At 39.3% G+C, this 25849-nt stretch overlaps 1 protein-coding gene across 1 annotated transcript in view; it reads right to left on the bottom strand.

Moving 5' to 3' along the window:
* Positions 1–25849, bottom strand: part of CA10 (carbonic anhydrase 10 (inactive)) — an 859345-nt gene that overhangs the window by 331251 nt on the left and 502245 nt on the right. The gene's annotated exons all lie outside the window — the stretch shown is intronic.

The following is a 25849-nucleotide window of genomic DNA, read 5'->3' as shown; positions in this document are numbered from 1 at the left end:
CTGTAGTCTGCCAGGTTCCTTCATCTATGGGATCTCCAGGCAAGAATACTGGATTGGGTTCACATTTCCTTCTCCACGGGATCTTCCCAACCCAGATATCAAACTCAAGTCTCCCTCACTGCAGGCAGGCTCTTTACCGGCTTCCCTGGTGGCTCAGCTGGTAAAGAATCCACCTGCAATGTGGGACACCTGGGTTCGATCCCTGGGTTGGGAAAATCTCTTGGAGAAGAGAATGGCTACCCACTCCAGTATTCTGGCCTGGAGTCTGTGGGGTCTCAAAGAGTTGGACACAACTGAATGACTTTCACTTTACTACTGTGATTATGGAACTATTACTCTCTTAATATCATTGTATCATGATTGGTCTACAGAAAATACAATTCTCAATCACTAAAAGTACCATTTAATAGAAAAACCTGTAATCACTTTTTAAAATTCAGATATTTTTTTGAAAAACGCAATTGCCCAAGTATCGGTTCTTTCATTTTTTTTATATTCACTCAAAACTTTGGTATGGTTCTATGTATTTTAGCATCCAGTATTACTGCTAAAAATAAAAAAATAATAATTTATTATTTTAGTGATTTTAAAAAATTGAATGAGACTTGAAAATTCTAATCAAATTCTGAGAATATGAAGAAATGCTATGTTGTAAAAAAAACAAATCAAAATAGGAAATTAACATGAGATACAGTATTAAAATACAGATTTTGATCAAATTTCACAAAATTTTATGTTAGTATCCATTATTTGTTGTCATACCTTATTCAGAGCTCCATATTGTATTTACTTGCATTCAGCAGCTTCGACTTCATGCAACAAATTCTGATAAATTCTCTTTTATTTTTATTGTTACAAATATTTTCTAATTTTCCTTCTTTTGACTTTTTAACTTCATTTAAAAGTGGACATTTAACTTCCAAATACATGGGAGATTTAAAGTATCTTTGATATTAATTTCTCAATTAAATGCTTTCTTCTCTGCAATCATTTGCTGTGTTTTTTCAGACCTCTAACTTTATTGAAACTGTCAATGGCTAAGTCAAAGATCTCTCTTGGTAAATGTCACATTGCACTTGAAAATATGTGGGTTATTTTCAGATATCTTTTGATATTGATTTCTAAAATAATTCCACCATAATAACAGAACAGACTCTCTATGATTTCAGTACCTTTAGACCATAAATTTTGGCACCTTGTTTTATGTCCCTGGATATGTTCCAGTGTCTCCTAATTTATAGTCTATGGAAGCTTGAATATAATTTGCATCCTACTGTTGTGTTCACCCTGTTGTGTAAACCATATGAAACCTTGTTCTGTTTTTTTCAAGTCTCCTGTATATGTGCTATCATACTTTCATAATTTAAAAAAGAAAAAGAAAAAGTCACATCAATAAATCAATAAGTAATTAAAGTTTAAGCATTCTGTTTAGAACCATAAAGCCTGGCTCGCTACCTGAAGATAGGCTTTCAGTTTTTACAAACAAACCTATAAAACAGAAGCAAAAATGTGTTTCTGTTGAAGAAAAATGAGCAGAGTAAGGACTGCAAATGTGTTTTTTCCAGAGGTTGAGCAAGAGGGATGCTTATAACAGAGTCTTGTTAAGTTACCTGTGAATGATAAGTACTATGACTGCATTCATTGCTGAAAATATATTGTGTATGCAAGACAGATGGAATTGATGGAGACACAAAGTGTGCAGACAAATTTATCCAGTTAAGATAGAGTGAAAGTGTAAAAACATAGAACTGCCATATGACCCAGCAATCCCACTGCTGGGCATATACACCGAGGAAACCAGAATTGAAAGAGACGCGTGTACCCCAATGTTCATCGCAGCACTGTTTACAATAGCCAGGACATGGAAGCAACCTAGATGTCCATCAGCAGACGAATGGATAAGGAAGCTGTGGTACATATACACAATGGAATATTATTCAGCCATTAAAAAAAAATACATTTGAATCGGTTCTACTGAGATGGATGAAACTGGAGCCCATTATACAGAGTGAAGTAAGCCAGAAAGAAAAACAACATTACAGTATACTAATGCATATATATGGAATTTGAAAGATGGTAACGATAACCCTATATGCGAGACAGAATAAGAGACACAGATGCATGGAACAATTTTATGGACTCTGAGGGAGAAGGTGAGGGTGGGACGTTCTGGGAGAACAGCATTGAAACATGTATATTATCATATGTGAAACAGAACACCATTCCATGTTCGATGCATGTGACAAGGGCTCAGGGCCGGGGCAATGGGATGATCCAGAAGAATGGGATGGGGAGGGAGGTGGGTGGGGGGTCCAGGAAGGGGAACACATGTAAACCCATGGCTGATTCATGTCAATGTATGGCAAAAACTATTACAATATTGTAAAGTAATTAGCCCCCAACTAAAATAAATAAATTTATAAAAAAAAAAAAAAAGGACAGATCACTAATAAATTGCTGAGTAAAGTTAAAAAAAAAAAAAAAAAGAAAGTGTAAAAACAGCTACAGAAGACATTAACCATGGAAATATCTGCAAGAGGTGATACAGTCTCTTCCTTGAAGGGAACTCCAAGCACCTACCACATTCCAAGTTGGCAGGTGGAGACGTGAGTGGGTTGCTTTGGGAAGGAGCCATTGTCTTTAGGGTGGTGGTGACTTATGATGGCTGGCTAACATTTGGCTCAGAAAAACTTCTCTAACTGATAGCCATCTTAACACATTGCCTTTGAATAAATCATTGCATTTGTAAGATAAGACAAATTTTCATTTATTTTGCCACTTTAATTGCCTTGAACATTGGATCAAGACTTTGCCTGAAAGGAACTTTCAAAAAACAATTTCAGACCTCTGCTACAGGGAAGGATAAACCAGAATCCTCTGATGCTGGTTGACTTTTTTCTGATTATCTGAAATGATATAGGCCCATCTTCAGTAAAGAAAATTCTGATGCAATTAAGTCCTACTAACAGTCTCTGGTTATATACACTATCTTTTTCTTACAACAATATACCAAAGTAATTCTAATATATATATTATATATATATATATATTTTCCCCACAGTATTGCTTTAAAGAAGACTGAAAGATCTTAATGATATATTCAGTGTGATGAGGAGTGGAGTTGTAGAAAGAGGGAAAAAAGGTCAGAGAGTTTTTGTTGTCTGGGTTTTTGTGACTGGAGCCTCTATTTAAAAGGTTTTAGAGAGAAATACCGTCACAATTATATAAACATATCTATTACCAAGTTGACCACTTACAAGTTACAATCCCCATTCAAAATCAGTCCCTAAAGTATAGCCTAAAACAGTGTCATTATAAATATCTTATTGAATCCAAGAAAATTTATGAATATACTTTGTAAACTGATTATAAAGTAAACTTTAAAAATTTGCCTCAAATGAAATATTTCACGAAGTTAAAAAAAAAAAACTGTTGAAGAATGGCTAGAAACACATGCAGAATTATTAATGAGTGATGATGTGACAGAAACATAAGTAGGTATCATTCAAAGAAGAAGAAATCCTCAAGCATAATGATAGCCTTTTCATTACAGAAGAGAATGTGATTAATAACAAGTAAATTAGGGAATAATGACAAAATCCTTGAATTTTTCAAAAACAACATTTTTTATGACTTTGCTGAGAAAGTCAATCTTAAACTGAAGGATCTATTGTGAAAATTGCATGGTTTTGTTGGAAAAATTAAACCAAAGGGAGAAACAAAACAAGATTATTCTTTGTTTTAAGAATTAGTACTGTTATATGTTCACTTATTTTCTTTTTCAATTTAAGTAAAATACATGTATTCTAATTATTTTTCATTATAAAATCCAAACGGTCTTTTCATTCATTTTTTAAAAAAACTTTGTTCTCCATCTAAAAAAAAATCACTTTGAATGGCCATTTTCAAATATCTATTATTATTAAATAAGATGGAACTTCAGAAAACATTCTCTTTAAAATGGGCCACATTATTGCATATGAGACTAGAAAAGCCCAGTATAAGGGACATCTGGTATGGAAGCACAATTTTGTCCTTGTGGTATTTTTAAAATATATCCACCATTTTTCAGATACTTCTTTCTTTAAAAGGCACAGTCTAATTTCTCTGTTCTCGAGTGTGAGCTGATTAAAGACTTGCTTCTAACAAACAGAATAAAAGAGAAGTGATGATGAGGGTACTGGGTTGAATACATACCCCTCCTCACAAAAGAAAATTTGTGTCCACCCAGAACCTCAGAATGTGACCTTATTTATGCATAAAATCTTTGCAGATGTAATCCCACGTCCAAGGTTAGGAGTGACGGCTGCACTTTGCAGGAGCAGCCGTGAAGAGATACCCCACATCCACGGTCAGGAGTGGCCACCACGCTTCACTGGACTGGCCATGAGGAGACACCCCACGTCCAAGGTCAGAGAAATCCCAGTAAGATGGTAGGTGCTGAAGCGGCTGTGAGGAGATACGCCATATCCAAGGGCAAAGGAGAAGCCCCAGCAAGATGGTAGGAGAGGCGAATTCACTTTTACAATCAAACCCCATTCCTGCCAGGGACACTCAGAGGGCTCAAACAAACCTTGTGCACACCAGGACTCAGGGACCCCACAGAGACTGAGACAGAACCGTGTTTGAGCATCTCCTGTGGAGGTACAGGTCAACAGTGGACTGCCACAAGGACAGGGGCTCTGGGTGCAGCAGACTTTGGTATGGCATAAGCCCTCTTGGAGGAAGTCGCCATTAACCCCACCATAGAGCTTCCAGAACTTACACACAGGACTGGGAAATAGACTCCTGGAGGGCACAAACAGAAACTTGTGCACCAGGACCCAGAAGAAAGGAGCAATGACCCCACAAGAGACTGACCCAGTCTTGTCTGTGAGTGTCCAGGAGTCTCCAGCAGAGGTGTGAGTTGGTGGTGGCCTGATGCAGGGTTGGAGGCACTTAGTGTAGCAGTACATGCATGGGATCTTTTGAAGGAGGTCACCATTATCTTCATTATTTCCACCATAGTTTTGCCCCAGGCAAATAGCAGGGAGGGAGCACAGATCCACCCATCAACAGAAAATTGGATTAAAGATTTACTGAGCATGGTCTCCACATCAGAACAAAACCCCGTTTCCCTCGAATCAGCTCACAATCACAGAAAACTAACCAATCTAACCACATGGACCACAGCCTTGTCTAACTCAATGAAACTATGAGCCATGCCATGTAGGGCCACCCAAGATGAACAGGTCATGGTAGAGAGTTCTGACAAAACCTGGTCCACTGGGGAAGGGAATGGCAACCAATTCAGTATTCTTGCCTTGAGAAACCCATGAACAGTATGAAAAGGCAAAAAGATAGGACTCTGAAAGATGAACTCCTCAGGTTGGTAGGTGCCCAATATGCTACTAGAGATCAGTGGAGAAATAACTCCAGAAAGAATGAAGAGAGAGCAAAAGCAAAAACAACACCCAGTTGTGAATATGATGGAAGCAAGGACGGATGCTGTAGAGAGCAATATTGCATAGGAATCCGGAATGTTAGGTCCATGAATCAAGGCAAGTTGGAAGTGGTCAAACAGAAGTGACCATCAACATTTTAGGAATCAGTGAACTAAAATGGACTTGAATTGGGTGAATTTAACTCAGATAACCATTATATTTACTATTGTGGGTAAGGATCCCTTAGAAGAAATGGAGTAGCCATCATAGGCAAGAAAAGAGTCCAAAATGCAGTACTTGGATGCAATCTCAAAAACAACAGAATGATCTCTGTTTGTTTCCAAGGTAAACCATTCAATATCATGGTAATCCAAGTCTATGCCCCGACCAGTAATGCTGAAGAAGCTGAAGTTGAATGGTTCTGTGAAGACCTACAAGACTTTTTAGAACTAACACCCAAAAAAGATGTCGCTTTCATTATAGGGGACTGGAATGGAAAAGTAGGAAGTCAAGAAACACCTGGAATAACAGGCAAATTTGGCCTTAGAGTACAGATTGAAGCAGGGCAAAGTCTAATAGAGGTTTGCCAGGAGAATGCATTGGCCATAGCCAACACCCTGTTCCAACAACACAAGAGAAGACTCTACACATGCACATCACCAGATGGTCAACACCGAAATCAGATTGATTATATTTTTTGCAGCCAAAGATGGAAAAGCTCTATACAGTCAGCAAAAACAAGACTGGAAGTTGACTGTGGCTTAGATCATGAACTCCTTATTGCCAAATTCAGACTTAAATTAAAGAAAGTACAGAAAACCACTAGACCATTCAGGTATGAACTAAATCAAATCCCTTACAATTATAGAGTGGAAGTTAGAAACAGATTTAAGACACTAGATCTGATACACAGAGTGCCCGAATAACTCTGGACAGAAATTCATGACATTGTACAGGAGACAGGGAGCAAGATGATCCCCAAGAAAAAGAAATGCAAAAAAGCAAAATGGCTGTCTGAGGAGGCCTTACAAATAGCTGTGAAATGAATAGAAGGAAAAAAGCACAGGAGAAAAATAAAGATATATCCATTTGAATGCAGAGTTCCAAAGAATAGCAAGGAGAGATAAGAAAGTCTTCCTCAGTGATCAGTGCAAAGAAATAGAGGAAAACAACAGAATGGGAAGACTAGGGATCTCTTCAAGAAAATTAGAGATACCAAGGGAACATTTCATTCAAAGATGGGCTCAATAAAAGACAGAAATGATATGGACTTAACAGAAGCAGAAGATATTAAGAAGAGGTGGGAAGAATACACAGAAGAACTGTACAAAAAAGATCTTCATGACCCAGATAATCACGAAGGTGTGATCACTCGCCCAGAGCCAGACATCCTGGAATGCAAAGTCAAGTGGATCTTAGGAAGCATCACTACAAACAAAGCTAGTGGAGATGATGGAATTCCAGTTGAGCTCTTTCAAATCCTAAAAGGTGATGCTGGTAAAGTGCTGCACTCAACATGCCAGCAAATTTGGAAAAGCGACAGTGGCCACAGGACTGGAAAAGGTCAGTTTTCATTCCAATCCCAAAGAAACGCAATGCCAAAGAATGCTGAAACTACCGCACAATTACACTCATCTCTCTAGTAAAGTAATGCTCAAAATTCTCCAAGCCAGGCTTCAATAATACGTGAACCATGAACTTCCAGATGTTCAAGCTGGTTTTAGAAAAGGGAGAAGAACCAGAGATCAAATTGCCAACATCCGCTAGATCATCAAAAAAGCAAGAGAATTCCAGAAAAGCATCTATTCCTGCTTTATTGCCTATGCGAAAGTCTTTGAATGTGTGGATCAGAATAAACTGTGGAAAATTCTTAAATAGATGGAAATACCAGACCACCTGACTTGCCTCTTGAGAAATTTGTATGCAGGTCAGGAAACAACAGTTAGAACTGGAAATGGAGCAACAGACTGGTTCCAAATAGGAAAATGAATATGTCAAGGCTGCATATTGTCACCCTGAATATTTAAGTACATCATGAGAGAGTGCATTAAGTACATTATGCAGAGTACATCATGCCAAACGCTGGGCTGGATGAAGCACAAACTGGAATCAAGATTGCTGGGGGAAATATCAATAACCTCAGATATGCTGATGACACCACCCTTATGGCAGAAAGCGAAGAAGAACTAAAGAGCCTCTTGATGAAAGTGAAAGAGAAGAGTGAAAAAGTTGGCTTAAAGCTCAACATGAAAACTAAGATCATGGCATCCGGTCCCATCACTTCATGGCAAATAGATGGGGAAATTGTGAAAACAGGTGCAGATTTTATTTTGGGGGGCTCCAAAATCACTGCAGATGGTGACTTCAGCCATGAAATTAAAAGACACTTTCTCCTTGGAAGGAAAGTTATGACCATCCTAGGCAGCATATTAAAAAGCAGAGACATTCCTTTGTCAACAAAGGTCCATCTAGTCAAGGCTATGGTTTTTCCAGTAGTCATGTATGGATGTGAGAGTTGGACTATAATGAAACCTGAGCACCAAAGAACTGATGCTTTTGAACTGTGGTGTTGAAGAAGACTCTTGAGAGTCCCCTGGACTACAAAGAGATCCAACCAGTCAATCCTAAAGGAAATAAGTCTTGAATATTCATTAGAAGGACTGATGCTGAAGCTGAAACTCCAATACTTTGGCCACCTGATGCAAAATAACTGACTCATTGGAAAAGACAATGATGCTGGGAAAGATTGAAGGCAGGAGGAAAAGGGGACGACAGAGGATGAGATGGTTGGATGGCATCACTGACTCAATGGACATTAATTTGAGTAAACTTTGGGAGTTGTTGATGGGCAGGGAGGCCTGGCATGCTGTAGTCCATGGGGTTGCAAAGAATCGGACATGACTGAGGGAATGAACTGAACTGAACTGAAATGAAGAGGAAGTCAGAATGGATTAGAATAGACCCTCTTCCAATATCTAGTGTCTTATAATTAAAAAGACATTCAAAGAGAAGACAGCCATGTTAAGATGAAGGCAGAGATTAGAATATCACCAAATGGCCAATATTGAAATCTGACTGATTATATTATTTACAGCCAAAGATGGACAAGCCCTATACAATCAGCAAAAACAAGACTGGGAGCTGACTGTGGATCAGATTCTTCTTGCAAAATTCAGACTTAAACTGAAGAAAGTAGGGAAAACCACTAGGTCACTCAGGTATGGCCTAAATTAAATCCCTTATGATTACACAGTAGAAGTGACAAAGAGATTCAAAGGATTACATCTAATAGAGTGCCTGAAGAACCATGGTCGGAGTTTCATAATATTTTATGGGAGGCGGTGATCAAAAGCATCCCAAAGAAAAGGAAAATCAAAAAGGCAAAATGGTTGTCTGAGAAAGCCTGACACATAGCTGAGAAAAAAGAGAAGAGAAAGGCAAAGAGGAAAAGGAAACGTACACGCATCTGAATGAATAGTTCCAGAGAATAGCAAGGAGAGCTAAGAAAGCCCTCCCTCCAAAGTGAACAATGCAAAGAAATAGAGGAATATAATACAATGGGAAAGACTATAGATCTCTTAAAAAAAAAAAAAAAAAAAAACAAACTAGAGATACCAGGAGAAAATTTCATGCAAAGATGGGCTCAGTATAGGACAGAAACAGTATGGATATAACAGAAGCAGAATATATTAAGAAGAGATGGCAAGAATACACAGAAGAACTACATAAAAAAAAAAAAAAGAAGGAGAAGAAGATCTTAATGGCCCCAATAAGCACTATGGTGTGATCACTCACCTAGAGCCAGAGATCCTGAAGTCAAGTGGGCCTTAGGTAGCATCACTAGAAACTAACTTCAGATAGGCAGATGATATCACCCTAATGGCAGAAATAGAAGAGGAACTGAAGAGCCTCTTGATGAAGGTGAAAGAGAAGAGTGAAAAAGCTGGCTTAAAACTAAACATTCAAAAAACTAAGATCATGCCATCCAGTCCCATCACTTCATGGCAAATGGATGGGGAAACAATGGAAACAGTGACAGCTTTTAATTTCACGGACTCTAAAATCATTGTGGATGGTGACTGCTGCCATGAAATTAAAAGACCCTTTTTCTTTGGAAGAAAAGCTAGGAAAGACAAAGACAACAACATATTGAAAAACAGAGGCATTAGTTTCCCAACAAAGGTCCATCTAGTCAAAGCTATGGCTTTTCCAGTATTAATGTACAGATGTGAGATTTGGATCATAAAGGAGGTTGAGCTCTGAAGAATTGTTGCTTTCAAACTGTGGCGTTGCAGAAGAATGTTGAGAGTGCCTTGGATTGCAAAGAGATCAAGGCAGTCAATCCTAAAGGAAATCAACACTGAATATTCATCACAAGAGCTGAGGCTGAAGCTGAAGCTCCGATACTTTGGCCACCTGATGCAAAGAACTGACTCATTATAAAAGACCTTGATGGTAGGAAAGAAAGAAGGTAGGAGAAGGTGAGGATGAGACAAGCAGATGTTTGGATGGCGTCATCGACTCAATGGACATGAGTTTGAGCAAGCTCCAAGAGATGGTAAATAACAGTGAAACCTCAAGTGTAACAGCCCATGAAGTCACATAGAGTTGGACACACTCTCAGCAACTGAACGGCAAGAGACTTTGGGTGCATCCTGAAGTCAAGAAATGCTAGTCTTGCTGGCAGCTATAAGAAACTAGAAAGAATCAAGAAAGGAACCCTCCCCTAGATTCTTTTAGATAGCATGACCCTGCTGACAGCTTGACTTTGGAATTCTCACCTCCAGAAATGTGAGAAAATAATTTTCTATAGTTTTAAGCCACCTGGTCTGTGGTTCCTTCCAAAGGCAGCTCTAGGAAACTAGCAGAGGATACCTTTGGAGACTGCATCATAGAAGACACTTTGGCATTCTCTTTGTTCACTATCTCTCTTGGACCTCTAATTCCAGGGCAAGTTAACTGCCATGCCATGAAGACACTCAAGCAACCTACAGAGGGGCCCCTATGGTGAAGAGACAAGGCCTCCTTTCAATAGCCATGTGGGCAATTTATCTTCAGAGTGAACCTTCCAGCCCCAGGCAAGCCTTCAGTTCAGTTCAGTTCAGTCGCTCAGTTGTGTCTCACTCTTTGCGACCCCATGAATCACAGCACACCAGGCCTCCCTGTCCATCACCAACTCCCGGAGTCTACTCAAACCCATGTCCATCGAGTCAGTGATGCCATCCAACCATCTCATCCTCTGTTGTCCCCTCTTCCTCCTGCCCCCAATCCTTCCCAGCATTAGGGTCTTTTCCAATGAGTCAACCCTTCGCATGAGGTGGCCAAAGTATTGGAGTTTCAGCTTCAACATCAGTCCTTCCAATGAATACTCAGGACTGATCTCCTTTAGGATGGACTGGTTGGATCTCCTTGCAGTCCAAGGGACTCTCAAGAGTCTTCTCCAACACCACAGTTCAAAAGCATCGATTCTTAGGCGCTCAGCTTTCTTCACTGTCCAACTCTCACATCCATACATGACCACTGGAAAAACCATAGCCTTGACTAGATGAACCTTTGTTGGCAAGTAATGTCTCTGCTTTTAAATATGCTATCTAGGTTGGTCATAACCTTCCTTCCAAGGAGTAAGCGTCTTTTAATTTCATGGCTGCAATCACCAGCCTTCACAAGACTGCAAACTCTGCCAACATGTTGACTGCACGTCCCTGAGAAACTCTCAGCCAGAATCCCAAGTAAGTGAATTCCAAATTTCTTATCCACAGAAAGTGATACTAAGTATTCATTGTTTCAAGTCACTGAGCCTTTGCATATACATATATATTTTTTTTATGTAGCAACAACAACTAATACCTTTGCTCCCTCAGATCTAATTTCCCTGACTCCAAAGTTTCTGGGTTTCACAGGTGGCACTCGTAAAGAAGTGCCTGCCAATATAGGAGATATAAAAGATGTGGGTTTGATCCCTGGGTTGGGAAGATCCACTGGAGGCAATCCACTTCAGTATTTTTTCCTAGAGAATCCTGTGGACAGAGAAGCCTGGCAGTCCACACAGTCACAAGAGTCAGAAGTGACTTAGCATGCATGCCAAGTTCCTGAAGATGCAACTAAAAACACAATGCATTTAAAATTTAACAGAGATTTCTTCCCCTAAGGCCATTATAGTTTTCTCTAACTTCATTTCCACTACTTATTCACCTCCTATTTCTGATAAATTAAAAAGTGGGCTTCTTTCTACCATAGAATTAACTAATAAAGCTCTATCATCTCTGGGATATAAAAATTCTAAATAAAGAGTGGTTGCCACATTCATAAAAGAGATTTATTAGTTTTATTACCTCAGATATTTCAAAGATCATCTAGAATGTCTCATAATCTCCTTGGAAAATGCCCTTAAATGAAAATTCCAACACTGGCGTTCTATTCAGTAAGCTTTAGAGGCTGTTCAAGGGTTGTATGTATTTCATATTTGGTCTCTGGTCTCCCTTACTCCTCAGAAAGTTTAGTGAAGCCTGTTCTGCTCCTCTGGTAGCTTTAGCAGTGAATATACAAAGGAGGGAGAGGTATACTTTGTATACCAGAGTATACAAAGGAGGGAGAGGATTCCTGAGAACTGAGCTCCCACAAGGATGTGACACAGGTCTACAGAGTCAGTCATTGGTCATTGCTTAATATACCAGATTCATCCAGTCCCTGGAGTGCACCAAGAACAGGTGTTAAGGTCCTGAGCAGACAAGGTAAAATAAGATAAAGAGCTAAGATTGTTGATCAAGGAAACAACTCCATAAAAGATCATAACATGCAGTATGGTGAGGACAATAACGCAAACATGTACACAGGTTAATAGGAAAAAAGAAGAGACGAGCTGAGTCTGCCAAATGCTTTTTTACTCCAGAATATATTTGCCTGCAGGTTCATTCACCATTAGAAATTGGTTGGGAACCCTCTTCGAGGTGATAACTGCACCCATCACTGTTGAAGGAGGAGGAAAAGCAAGAGAGAAGAAACAAATCCACTTACATTGCAAGCTCAGTGCCATAGATTCATATCCCTGGAATGAATGAACACACCTGATCATCTGTATGTGGTGATCCTGTGCTGGGGATGCCTGTGATCAGAAATGCTAGCAAACACCAAGTACTATAGAGTGTTCTAGGTGCTTCAGAAGTATTAGCTCATTAAACCCTCTTAATAACTTGAAGAGGTAGGTATTATTACTATCCTCACTTCAGAAAGAAATTTAGACACAATAAGGGACAAAGCTGAATTTAAACCTGGGCAATTTATCTTTGAACAATGCCCCTCCATATTAATCTCTCTTTACTACAGCTAATTTGGAATTTTGATAAATTTTGGCACAAGGAAGAATTTTAGGACTTTCAAGCAAATCACACAGGTCTAACACTGGTGAGCTTGCAGTTACAACATAAGACTGGTTTGTGTCTGTGCTTGGTAGATATGAACAAAAACGTTTTCTTGAAGCGTTTCTCATGCAAAGATGGGCACAATAAGGGACAGAAATGGCATAGACCTAAAAGAAGCAGAAGACATTAAGAAGGGGTGGCAAGAATAGACAGAAGAACTATACAAAAAAACATCTTAAAGGCCCAGATAACCACGATGGTGTGATCGCTCACCTAGAGCCAGACATCTGGAGTGTGAAGTCAAGTGGGCCTTAGGAAGTATTACTAGAACAAAGTTAGTTCAGGTGATGGAATTCCAGTTGAGCTATTTCAAATCTTAAAAGATGATGCTGTGAAAGTACTGCACTCAATATGCCAGCAAATTTGGAAAATTCAGCAGTTGCTTCAGGAATGGAAAAGGTCAGTTTCCACTCCAGTCCCAAAGAAGAATAATGCCAGGGTTCAAACTACCACACAATTGCACTCATTTTGCATGCTAGCAAGGTAATGCTCAAACTCATTCAAGCTAGGCTTCAACAGTACATGAACTGATAACTTCCAGATATTCAAACTGAATTTAGAAAAAGCAGAGGAACCAGAGATCAAAGTGCCAACATTCGTTGGATCATAGGAAAAGCAAGAGAATTCCAGGAAAAAAAAAACTACTCCTGCTTCAGTGGCTATGCTAAAGCCGTTGACTGTGTGGATCATAAAAAATTGTGGAAAATTCTTAAAAGAGATGGGAATACCAGACCACCATACCTGTGTCCTGAGAAACCTGAATGCAGGCAAAGAAGCAACAGTTAGAACAGGACATGGAACAACTGATTGGTTGGAAATTGGAAAAGGAGTACATCAAGGCTGTATATTGTCACCCTGCTTATTTAACTTATATGCAGAATACATCATGTGAAATTCCAGGCTGGATGAATCATAAGCTGTAGTCAAGATTGCCAGGAGAAATATCAATAACCTCTGATACACAGATGATACCACCCTAATGGCAGACAGCAAAGAGGGACTGACTGAAAAAACCTCTTGATTAAGGTGAAAGAGGAGAGTGAAATAACTGGCTTAAAACTCAATATTAAAAAAAGAAAAATATTAATATTAAAAAATATTAAGAAAAATATCAATATTAAAAAAAAAAGAAAACTAAGATCATGTCATCCAGTCTAATCACTAATGGATATTAAATGAGGCAACAATGGAAAGAGTGACAGACTTTATTTTCTTGGGCTCTCCAAAATCACTGTGGAAAGTGACTGCTGCCATGAAATTATAAAACGCTTGCTCCTTGAAAGAAAAGCTATGACAAACCTAGACAGAGTATTAAAAAGCAGAGATGTTACTTTGCCAACAAAAGTCCATATAGTCAAAGCTATGGTTTTTCCAGCAGTCATGCATGGATGTGAGATTTGGACCATAAAGAAAGCTGAACACTAAAGAATTGATGCTTTCAAACTGTGGTGTTGGAGAAGACTGTTGAAAGTGCCTTGGACTGCAAAGAGATAAAACCAGTCAATCCTAAAAAAAAATCAACCATGAATATTCATTGGAAGGACTGATACTAAAGCTGAAGCTCCAATACTTTGGCCAGCTGTTGTGAAGAGCTGACTCATTGGAAAACATCCTGATTCTGGGAAAGATTGAAGGCAGGAGAAGAAGGTGATGACAGAGCATGCTCTGATTGGATGGTATCACTGATTTAATGGACATTAGGATGAGCTAACTCCAAGAGATAGTGAAGGACAGCGAAGCCTGTTGCACTGCAGTCCATGGGGTGGCAAAGAGTCAGACACACCTGAACGAATGAATAACAAAAACTTCTTAACTCCTTGAAAAATAACATAATCAGAAGACTAATACTGCACTATCTTCTCTTTTGGAGAAATCTCTACAAAGCACAAATGAAGCAGTCTCCTTCCTAAGCATCCTCTACCTTTCTGGTAGATTAAAGTTTATCTAACTGCAAGAATGGCATCAACTTTCAATGAACTGAGCCTAATGAATGAATTTCTGAATGTTGAAATATACAAAATACCAAAATCCTTTTCATATGTCACTGCAGTGTACCCTTGTGTAGAGTCTCCCTAAATTTTTTCAATATCACAGCCACTGGAATATGATAATATAACATTTAATCCCATTCCAAGAGGCACTTATTTGGGACAGTATAAAATCTCTGAGATTGGTATGTATCTTTCAGTTATTAGCACCTTCCAGCTGCTGTCATCTTGGGGGCAGCAGAGACATGGTACATAATATCATACTGCTTCATATAATGGCAGGAATCTTGGTGTTCAGTTGAATATGCCATTTGTAAATCATGCTAAGGTAAATGCATGAAGCTCATTCAGGCTGGAGGCTGATAGGCTAAGGGCTCCTGTATCCCCAGGTTCTGGTTAGCACTCCTTGGGAGCTAGGAGCTGAGAAAATGAGTATCTTAGTCAGAACTGATACATTTCTGAGACTCTAAGAAAATAGTATTTTCTCCTCAAATATCAGTCACACAGTCTGTAAAAGATATCACAAAAATATCTTCCTGGTAAGAGGCTTTTGTAGGTCTTCTGTGTTTATGTATATAAAACATTATCCCTATAATATGAAAGAATCTTTCTTACTGCTGTTGGTTTTATGGGACCAGGGTTAGGGGGAGGCAGTTGAGGCACTGGCCTTGGATGTAAAACTTAAGAGGAGCCAAAGTCTCGGTTAACAAGATGAGTAATATTTTCATGCAATATATATCTTTTTTTTTTAATAAATTTATTTATTTTAGCTGGGGGCTAATTACTTTACAATATTGTAATAGTTTTTGCCATACATTGACATGAATCAGCCATGGGTTTACATGTGTTCCCCTTCCTGGACCCCCCACCCACCTCCCTCCCCATCCCATCCTTCTGGATCATCCCATTGCCCCGGCCCTGAGCCCTTGTCACATACATCGAACATGGAATGCACAACAAAGGAAACTATAAACAAGGTGAAAAGACAGCCTTCAGAATGGGAGAAAATAATAGCAAATGAAGCAACAGACAAACAATTAAACTCAAAAATATACAAGCAACTTCTGCAGCTGAATTCCAGAAAAATAAATGACCCAATCAAAAAATGGGCCAAAGAACTAAACAGACATTTCTCCAAAGAAGACATACAGATGGCTAACAAACACATGAAAAGATGCTCAACATCACTCATTATTAGAGAAATGCAAATCAAAACCACAATGAGGTATCATTTCACACCAGTCAGAATGGCTGCTATCCAAAAGTCTACAAGCAATAAATGCTGGAGAGGGTGTGGAGAAAAGGGAACCCTCTTACACTGTTGGTGGGAATGCAAACTAGTACAGCCACTATGGAGAACAGTGTGGAGATTCCTTAAAAAACTGGGAATAGAACTGCCATATGACCCAGCAATCCCACTGCTGGGCATATACACCGAGGAAACCAGAATTGAAAGAGACGCGTGTACCCCAATGTTCATCGCAGCACTGTTTACAATAGCCAGGACATGGAAGCAACCTAGATGTCTATCTTTTTAAAATTAAGACTAATAAAAAAATACAAGATGCAGAATACAAACAAAATTTTAAGCAAAAGCAGAATTTGGGTCTTCACCTGGGTGACACATCTCATTGTCTTACCCTAATCTGTGCTATGTTGGACCCTGTCAAGATTATTTAAAATATTGTATGAAAATATTATATACCTTGATTTATAAATTTTTCAAAAAAAATTTGCACCTGAGGCTAGCACCTCACTTTGTTTATCCTAGGCCCAACTTTGGTTACATTTCTGAGATTAGACTGATTGTTTCTAATTGTACCTAAATTGGTTTGATGGCAATTCTCTTTTCACTCACACCCTCATTCAGCAAGCCCCTGATCTCTGCCAGGTGCTGTGTCAGACACTAGGGATACACACAGACATGAACAATATACTCTACAGGGGTATTGTAAATACATCCATTCATTAATTCATCCCACAGTGTTCAGTGAGAACATTCTCTGTATGTGCTAGGTACATAATATGTACCAGGTACAATAGCGAACTCAGGAATTGAATAATCAGTTCTATGTGGGTCAGTATTTTCTTGTGTCAGTAAAGACACTCATTTACAGTGACATACCAAGACAATGAAACCATCCCAAAGAAAAAGAAATTCAAGAAGGTAAAGTGATTGTTGGAGAAGGATTTATGAATAGATGAGGAAAGAAGAGAAGCAAAAAGCAAGGGAGAAAGGGAAAGATATACCCAACTGAAGGCAGAGAAGGCTTTCTTAAATGAACAATGCAAACAAAAACAGTAAAATGGGAAAGACTAGAGATCTCTTCAAGAAAATTGGAGACATCAAAGGAACATTTCATGCAAGGATGGCCAAGATAAAGGGCAGAAATCATAAGAACCTAACAGAAGCATAAGATATTAAGAAGAGGTGTCAAGAATACACAGAAGATCTATACAAAAAAACGTTTTAATGCCTGGGATATCCATGAGGGTGTGATCACTCACCTAGAGCCAGACATTCTGGAGTGTGAAGTCAAGTGGGCCTTAGGAAGCATTACTAAGAACAAAGCGAGTAGAGGTGATGGAATTCCAGCTAAGCTATTTCAAATACTAAAAGAGGATGCTGTTCAAGTTCTGCACTCAATATGCTAGCAAACTTGGAAAATTCAGCAGTGGCCACAGACTGGAAAAGGTCAGTTTTCACTCCAATCCCAAAGAAAGTCAATGTCAAATAATGCTCAAACTACCATACAATTACACTCATACCACATGCTAGTAAGGTTAAGCTCAAAATCCTTTGAGTGCTTCAGCAGGACATGAACTGAGGACTTCCAATTGTACAAGATGGGTTTAGAAAAGGTTGAGGAACCAGAGATCAAATTGTCAGCATTCACTGTGTCATAAAGAAAGCAAGGGAGTTCCAGAAACATATCTACTTCTGCATCATTGGTTACACTAAATCCTTTGACTGTGTGGATCACAACAAACTGTGGAAAATTCTTCAAGAGATGGGAATACCAGAGCACCTTACCTGTCTCTTGGGAAACCTTATGAGGGTCAGAAGCAAAAGTTAGAACCAGGCATGAAACAATGGACTTGTTCCAAACTAGGAAAGGAATATGACAATGCTGTATATTGTCACCTATTTATTTAACTTACAAGCAGACTGCATCATGTGAAATGCTGGGTGGGATGAATCACAACCTGGAATCAAGATTGCTGGGAGAAATATCAACAACCTCAGATCTGCAGATCATTCCTCTCTAATGGCAGAAAGCAAAGGGGAACTAAAGAGCCTCTTGATGAGGGTGAAAGAATAGAGTGAAAAAAGCTGGCTTAAAACTCAACATTAAAAAAGAAAAAAAAACAAGATCAGGGCATCTGGTCCCATCACTTCATGGCAAATAGAAGGGGAAAAAATGGAAACAATGACAGATTTTATTTTCTTGGGCTCCAAAATGGTGACTGCAGCCATGAAATTAAGACACTTGCTCCATGGAAGGAAAACTATGGCAAAGCTAGACAGTATATTAAAAAGCAGAGACATCATTGCTGATCAAAAAAAAAAAAGTATAGTCAAAGCTTTGGATTTCCCAGTAGTCATGTATGGATGTGAGAACTGGACCATAAAGAAGGCTGAGTGTGAGTGCTGAAGAATTGAATCTTTCAAATTGAGATGCTGGAGGATACTCGAGAATCCCTTGGACAGCAAGGAGATAAAACAAGTCAATCCTAAAGGAAACCAACCCTGAATATTCATTGGCAAGATTGATGCTAGCTGCTGGAGGATTGCGACTCTTCTTCCTTCTCTGTCTGCCCTCTGGTGGATGAGGCTAAGAGTCTTGTACAAGCTTCCTGATGAGAGGAACTCAGTTCAGTTTTCACTCAGTTGTGTCCAACTCTTTGCAACCCCATGGACTGCAGCATGCCAAGCTTCCCTGTCCATTATCGACTCCCGGAGCTTGCTCAAACTCACGTCCATCGAGTCAGTGATGCCATCCAACCATCTCATCCTCTCCTCTATTGTCCCCTTCTACTCCTGCCTTCAATATTTCCCAGCATCAGGGTCTTTTCAAATGAATCAGTTCTCATCACCAGGTGGCCAAAGTATTGGAGCTTCAGCATCAGTCCTTCCAATGAATATTCAGGACTGACTTCCTTTAGGATTGACTGGTTTGATCTACTCGCAGTCCAAGGGACTTTCAAGAGTCTTCTGCAACACCACAGTTCAAAAGCATCAATTCTTCGGTGCTCAGCTTTCTTTATAGTCCAACTCTCACATCCATACATGACTACTGAAAAAACCATAGCTTGGACTAGACAGACCTTTGTTGGCAAAGTAATATCTCTGCTTTTTAAAAAGCTGTCTAGGTTTGTCATAGCTTTTCTTCCAAGAAGCAAGCATCTTTTAATTTCATGGCTGCAGTCATCATCCTCAGTGATTTTGTACCCCCCCCCAAATAAAGTTTCTCACTGTTTCCATTTTTTCCCAATCTATTTACCATGAACTGATGGGACAGGATGACATGATCTTAGTTTTCTAAATGTTGAGCTTTAAACCAATTTTTTCACTCTCCTCTTTCACTTTCATCAAGAGGTTCTTTAGTTCTTCTTCACTTTCTGCCATAAGAGTGGTGTCATCTGCAGATCTGAGGTTGTTGATATTTCTCCTAGCAATCTTGATTCCAGCTTGTGATTCATCCCGCCCAGCATTTCACATGATGCAGTCTGCTTATAAGTTAAATAAGTAGGTGACAATATATAGCATTGTCGTATTCCTTTCCTAGTTTGGAATCAGTCCATTGTTTCATGCCTGGTTCTAACTTTTGCTTCTGACCCTCATAAGGTTTCCCAAGAGACAGGTAAGGTGGTCTGGTATTCCCATCTCTTGAGGAATTTTCCACAGTTTGTGGTGATCCACACAGTCAGACTTTGGTATAATCAATAAGGCAGAAGTAGATTTTTTTCCTGGAACTCTCTTGCTTTTTCCATCATCCAATGGACGTTGGCAATTTGATCTCTGGTTCCTCTGGCTTTTCTAAATTCAGCTTGAACATCTGGAAGTTCACAGTTCACATACTGTTGAAGCCTGGCTTGGAAAATTTTGAACATTGCATTGCTAGTGTGTGAGGCAAATGCAATTGTGTGGTAGTTTGAACATTCTTTGTCATTGCCTTTCTTTGGGATTGGAATGAAAACTGACCTTTTCCAGTCCTGTGGCCATGGTTGAGTTTTCCAAATTTGCTTGTTTATTGAGAGCAGCACTTGAATAGCATCATCTTTTAGAATTTGAAATAGCTCAACTGGTATTCCATCACCTCCGCTAGCTTTGTTCATGGTGATGCTTCTTAAGGTGCACTTGATTTTGCATTCCAGGATGTCTGGCTCTAGGTGAGTGATCACACCATCATGGTTATCTGGTCATGAAGATCTTTTTTGTATAGTTCTTCTGTGTATTCTTGTCACCTCTTCTTAACATCTTCTGCTATAAGAGAAACTGGTGGTTGGAAAAACTGTGTGGTGCTCTGGTTGGCAGGGCTGTGCACAGTAAAACTTCAATTCGGTTATATGCTGATGGATGGGATTGCATTCCCTCTTTGTTAGTTGTTTGGCCTGAGGCATCCAAGCTCTGGGGTTTAAGGCCTCTATAGTAGCGTTAATGGTGACCTCCAAGAGGACTTAGGCTAAAAGGCCCCTTCCAGGACCACAGTGCCCTTGTGCAACTGCAGCTGCCAGTGTCCTTTTCCCCACAACAAGCCACTTCTGACACACATTTTCACAAGAGACCCTCCAACGCTAGCCGGTAGCACTGGTTCAGTTTGCCAAGAAATTATTTTTAAATACCCCAGTTTGGCATCTTTCCTAGAGAAGTCAGTCCATTTGTTGCTGTCTTGTAGAAATGGATTTGGATTATTCACGTTCCATATCCACAGTGTTTATGGGGTATTGATGCAAAGAGACTGGTTACAATCTTTGTGTGGTTAGAGTCCTTGGTATGAGAGCTGCCAAAAAACTTCACTGTGCTGTGCTTACTCACTCAGTCATATCCAACTCTTTGCAACCCCATGGACTGTATCCCACCAGGCTCCTCCATTTATGGCTATTCTTCAGGCAAGAATACTAGTGTGGGTGGCCATGACCTCCTTCAGGGGATCTTCCCAACCCAGGCATGCATCAAAGATCTCCCACATTGCAGGTGGATTCTTTAACATCTGAGCCACCAGGGAAGCCCCCCAAAACTCACTGTGTTCTGCTTAACTCACTGTGTTCTGCTTAGTTGCTCAGTTATGTCCGACTCTTTGAGACCCCATAGACTAGACCACCAGGCTCCATTGTCCATGAGGATTCTCCAGGCAAGAATACTGGAGTGGGTTGCCATGCCTTCCTCCAGGATATCTTCCCAAACCAGGAATGGAACCCAGGTTTCCCTCATTGCAGGCAGATTCTTTACCATCTGAGCCACCAGGGAAATCTCAAACCTCCCTACCCCTTCTCCAGATTGTTTTCTTTGCCTGAGGTAGACTCAGTATTTTTGACTTGCAGTTTCCATCAAATTCTGAAACAAAATGGGAAGGAAAGAAATGCACATCTTTTGAGTATCTCCTATGAGCCAGACTCAAAAGCCAGACTTCGAAAAGCTGTAATCTCCCTAAGGACTTGAAAGTTTGGTGGTATTAACCTTATAGAGGAAATTATTTCAGAAAGATTAATTAAACTGACCTAGGTCAGACCGAATTCCACCAATAGCTGGTAAGTTGTGAAGCCAAGCTTCAAATTCGGATCTGTTAATTGCAAAGTCTGATTCTCTCCAGCCCACAAGCATCCATGGCAAAAAAAAGGAATTCCAGGTGGGCATAGCATAACTTATCAAACATTAGTTTGAATAATCATTTTTCAAATATGTATTTACTGAGTGTGTCTTATGTGGTAGGCACTGTAGTAGTTGCTGCATTTGAAGTAGTCATAGCAATTTTTGAATTCGAAAAGAATTTCTCTCAACATTCTGGTTGTTGTTATTGTTCAGTCACTAAGCCATGTTCAACTCTTTGTGACCCCATGGACTACAGCATGCTATGCACTGCTGTCCTTCACTAACTCCTGGAGTTTGCTCAGATTCATGTCCATTGAGTCAGTGATGCTATTTAACCATCTCATCCTCTGCTGTTGCCTTCTCCATTTGCCTTCAACCTTTCCCAGCATTAAGATCTTTTCTAATGTGTAGTTTTTTGCATCAGGTGGCCAAAGCATTGGTGCTTCAGCTTCAGCATCAGTCCTTCCAATGAATATTCAGGGTTGATTTCCTTTAGGATTGACAGGTTTCATCTCCTTGCAGTCCAAGGGACCCTCAAGCATTCTCCAACACTACAATTTTAAAGAATCAATTCTTCAGCATTCTGCCTTCTTTATGGTCCAACTCTCACATCCATACATGACTACTGGGAAAACCATAGCTTTGACTATCCTTTTTGTTGTTGTTGTTGCTGTTCAGCAGTGATGTTTCTGCTTTTTAATATGCTGTCTAGCTTTGTCATACCTTTCCTTCCAAGGAGCAAGCATTTCTTAATTTCATAGCTGCAGTCACTGTCTGCAGTGATTTTGGAGCCCAAGAAAATAAAATCTGTCATTGTTGCCACTTTTTCCCCTTCTGTTTGCCATGAAGTGGGGGGACCAGATGCCATGATCTTGGCTTTTTTTTTTTTATAATGTTGAGTTTTAAGCCAGCTGTTTTTGCTCTCCTCTTTCAACTTCATCAAGAGGGTCTTTAGTTTCTCTTCACTTTCTGCCATTAGGGTGGTGCCATCTGCATTTTTGAGGTGATTTATATTTCTCCTGGCAATCTTGATTCCAGTTTGTAATTCATCCATCCCAGCATATCACGTGATGTACTCTGCATAGAAGTTAAATAAGCAGGGTGACAATATACAGCCTCGATGTGCTCCTTTCCCAATTTTGAATCATTCCATTGTTCCATGTCTGGTACTAACTTGCTTCGTGACCTGCATACAGGTTTCTCAGGGGGCAGGTAAGGCAGTCTAGTATTCCCATATCCTAAAGAATTTCCCAGAGTTTGTTGTGGTCCACACAGTTTATTAACTTTTTACAAACCAAAAAAAATACACTATAATGAATTAATAGCAGAATAACTTATGCAGAAGAATGGTTAAGTGACCTAGAGGAAGAATGGTATAAATCACTGCCACAGAACAGAGTACAGAAAAAAGAATGGAAAAAACAAATGAAGACAGGCTAAGAGAACTCTGGGACATTAAACACGCTGAATTCTGCATTAAATGGGTCCCAGAAGGTGAAGAGGGGAAGGCACTGGCAACCCACTCCAGTACTCTTGTCGGGAAAATCCCATGGACGGAGGAGCCTGGTAGGCTGCAGTCCATGGGGTCGCAAAGAGTCGAACACGACTGAGCGACTTGTCTAGCTATTGATTGTGAAAACTGATAAACAGCTTTTACTGTTGTGATTAGGTTTATTTTCTTAATATCATTACATCATGATTGGTCAACAGAAAATAACAGAATTCTATATTACTAAAACTACCATTGAATAGGAAAACTTTCAATCACTTTGTAAAATACAGATTCAAAGCAGAATTATCTTAGAAGCTTTTTGAAAAATACAAATGCCCAGGTATTGTTATTAAAAAACAAACAAACAAACCTTCACCAACAGTGAAGTAGTTCGACTACCAGATAGCTAAATGATCATTGACTGCATTAGCCATGGTAAAATCAAGATATATTCTCTTGAAAATGTAATATTCAAACATAGAAGACTTAATTTTATACGCTAATGGTGAATAATTGCCTGTTGGGTTGGGGGGGTGGTTTGTTTGGTTTTGCTTTTTCCAAGTAGTCATAGAAGTAGAAAATCTCACTTTTCTCAAGGAATTATGGTATGTAGCTTACACACACCTTGCTGCAAAGAACCCTCTACCACCTTTAGGACATTTTCTCTAACCAAAGTGAAAGTTTTCTGTTCATTCTATACTTGACTACACTTTACTATGCTTAGATGCACAAACTTTATGTTGTCTATTTCTCTCTGCCTATATCTGTCCCTTTTGTTAGAGTGTTGAAATAATTTTAAATTATACTAGGCAATATGCAGCATACTTTTCCCTTGCGGGATCAGTTCCTGACATTTTACCTGAATTAAGGTCATTCTCTTCAACTAGTTGAGGAGACAGGGACACTCATATTTACTCCTGAGTATGGACTCTGAGGGAGAAGGTGAGGGTGGGACGTTCTGGGAGAATAGCATTGAAACATGTATATTATCATATGTGAAACAGAACACCATTCCATGTTCAATGCATGAGACAAGGGCTCAGGGCCGGGGCAATGGGATGACCCAGAGGGATGGGATGGGGAGGGAGGTGGGTGGGGGGTCCAGGAAGGGGAACACATGTAAACCCATGGCTGATTCATGTCAGTGTATGGCAAAAACTACTACAATATTGTAAAGTAATTAGCCCCCAACTAAAATAAATAAATTTATAAAAAAAAAAAAGAAAAAGAAAATTTTATGATTAATCAAAAAAAAAAAAAGAAGACACCTGATTGTATTAAAATAAAGTCAAATGTTCAGTTAAAAAAAAAAAAAAGAATAATCTTAATAGGAAAAATAATTTACTTTACATAATATGAAAAGAATAATAAAGGTTCTTATTTGGGAAAGGAAAATAGAAAATTAGACATAAAAAAAACAGAAACTGTTTTTGCAAACTATTACATATAGAATGGATAAACAACAAGGTCCTACTATATAACAAGGGAACTATATTCAATCTCCTGTGATAAGTTATAATGGAAATGAATATGAACATATGTATGTATAACTGAGTCATTTTGTTATATAGCAGAAATTAAACAACATTTTAAAGCAACTATATTCAATAAAATATTTTTAATGAAAAAAAAAGTAGCTTCTTGATGAAATGTGGTCCTGAAAAAATGCTTCAAGGAGAAACATATGTGCTATAAGCAGGGAAGTCTTGAGTGCTAGAGTAAAGATGTAAACTGGAGCTATGTCATGAAAACAAAAGTTAAACCATAAAATGTGACTTCCAATGCAATTTAAGAGAGATCTATGAGAAATAAACTTCAGAAAATTGTTCACATATATCGGTGTAGGTGTATTACAGGTGCCTGGCAAAACATGTCTGTGAAAATACACAATATTTCATATGGATAAATCTGTTCAGAGTTTTACAGTTCCATATATAAAGTTATAATGTATATAAAGTAGAGCAAAATGGAGCAGCAGTTCATTGTTCTAATCCATGTTGATTGAATGAACTTGAAATAATCTATCAAATTTGTGTAGAAGCAACAAGTACAACCACCATCTCAGAAGGATACAAATGAGTGGCAAATACAGGTCTGGTCTTATTCATTTTATAGGGGTAGGTGGGTGGAGAATAGACCAAGATTTCTTGACCACATGGAATGGGCCAGGTGTCAGCAAAGCAAATTACATTATCTCATTTCAACTTCTCTATAATTCTGAGTCAGATACTACTGCCCTCATTTCACAGGTGAGAGAATTGACACCAAGAGAGGTTGAGTTACATAAGTAAGGACACGTAGGAAGCAGATGCTGCTGCTGCTGCTAAGTCGCTTCAGTCGTGTCCGACTCTGTGCAACCCCATAGACAGCAGCCCACCAGGCTTCTCCATCCCTGGTGTTCTCCAGGCAAGAACACTGGAGTGGGTTGCCATTTCCTTCTCCAATGCATGAAAGTGAAAAGTGAAAGTGAAGTCGCTAAGTCGTGTCCGACTCTCAGTGACCCCATGGACTGCAGGCTACCAGGCTCCTCTGTCCATGGGATTTTCCAGGCAAGAGTACTGGAGTGGGGTGCCATTGCCTTCTCCAAGGAAGCAGATACTGCATTGCAATAGAAGCCTCAGGAAAGCAAGTGTCTTGGATATCACTGTACTCTCAGCTCTTAAAACACTCCATGACACCGACCCCACCGCTTGCCCAGACCACTTCTCCAGACT

Source organism: Giraffa tippelskirchi, chromosome 3 (genome assembly GCF_054371585.1).
Source record: "Giraffa tippelskirchi isolate mGirTip1 chromosome 3, T2T-mGirTip1v1.2.pri, whole genome shotgun sequence".
Lineage (NCBI taxonomy): Eukaryota > Metazoa > Chordata > Mammalia > Artiodactyla > Giraffidae > Giraffa > Giraffa tippelskirchi.
The sequence above is the reverse complement of the archived record's forward strand: the minus strand, read 5'-3'. Positions and strand labels throughout refer to the sequence as shown.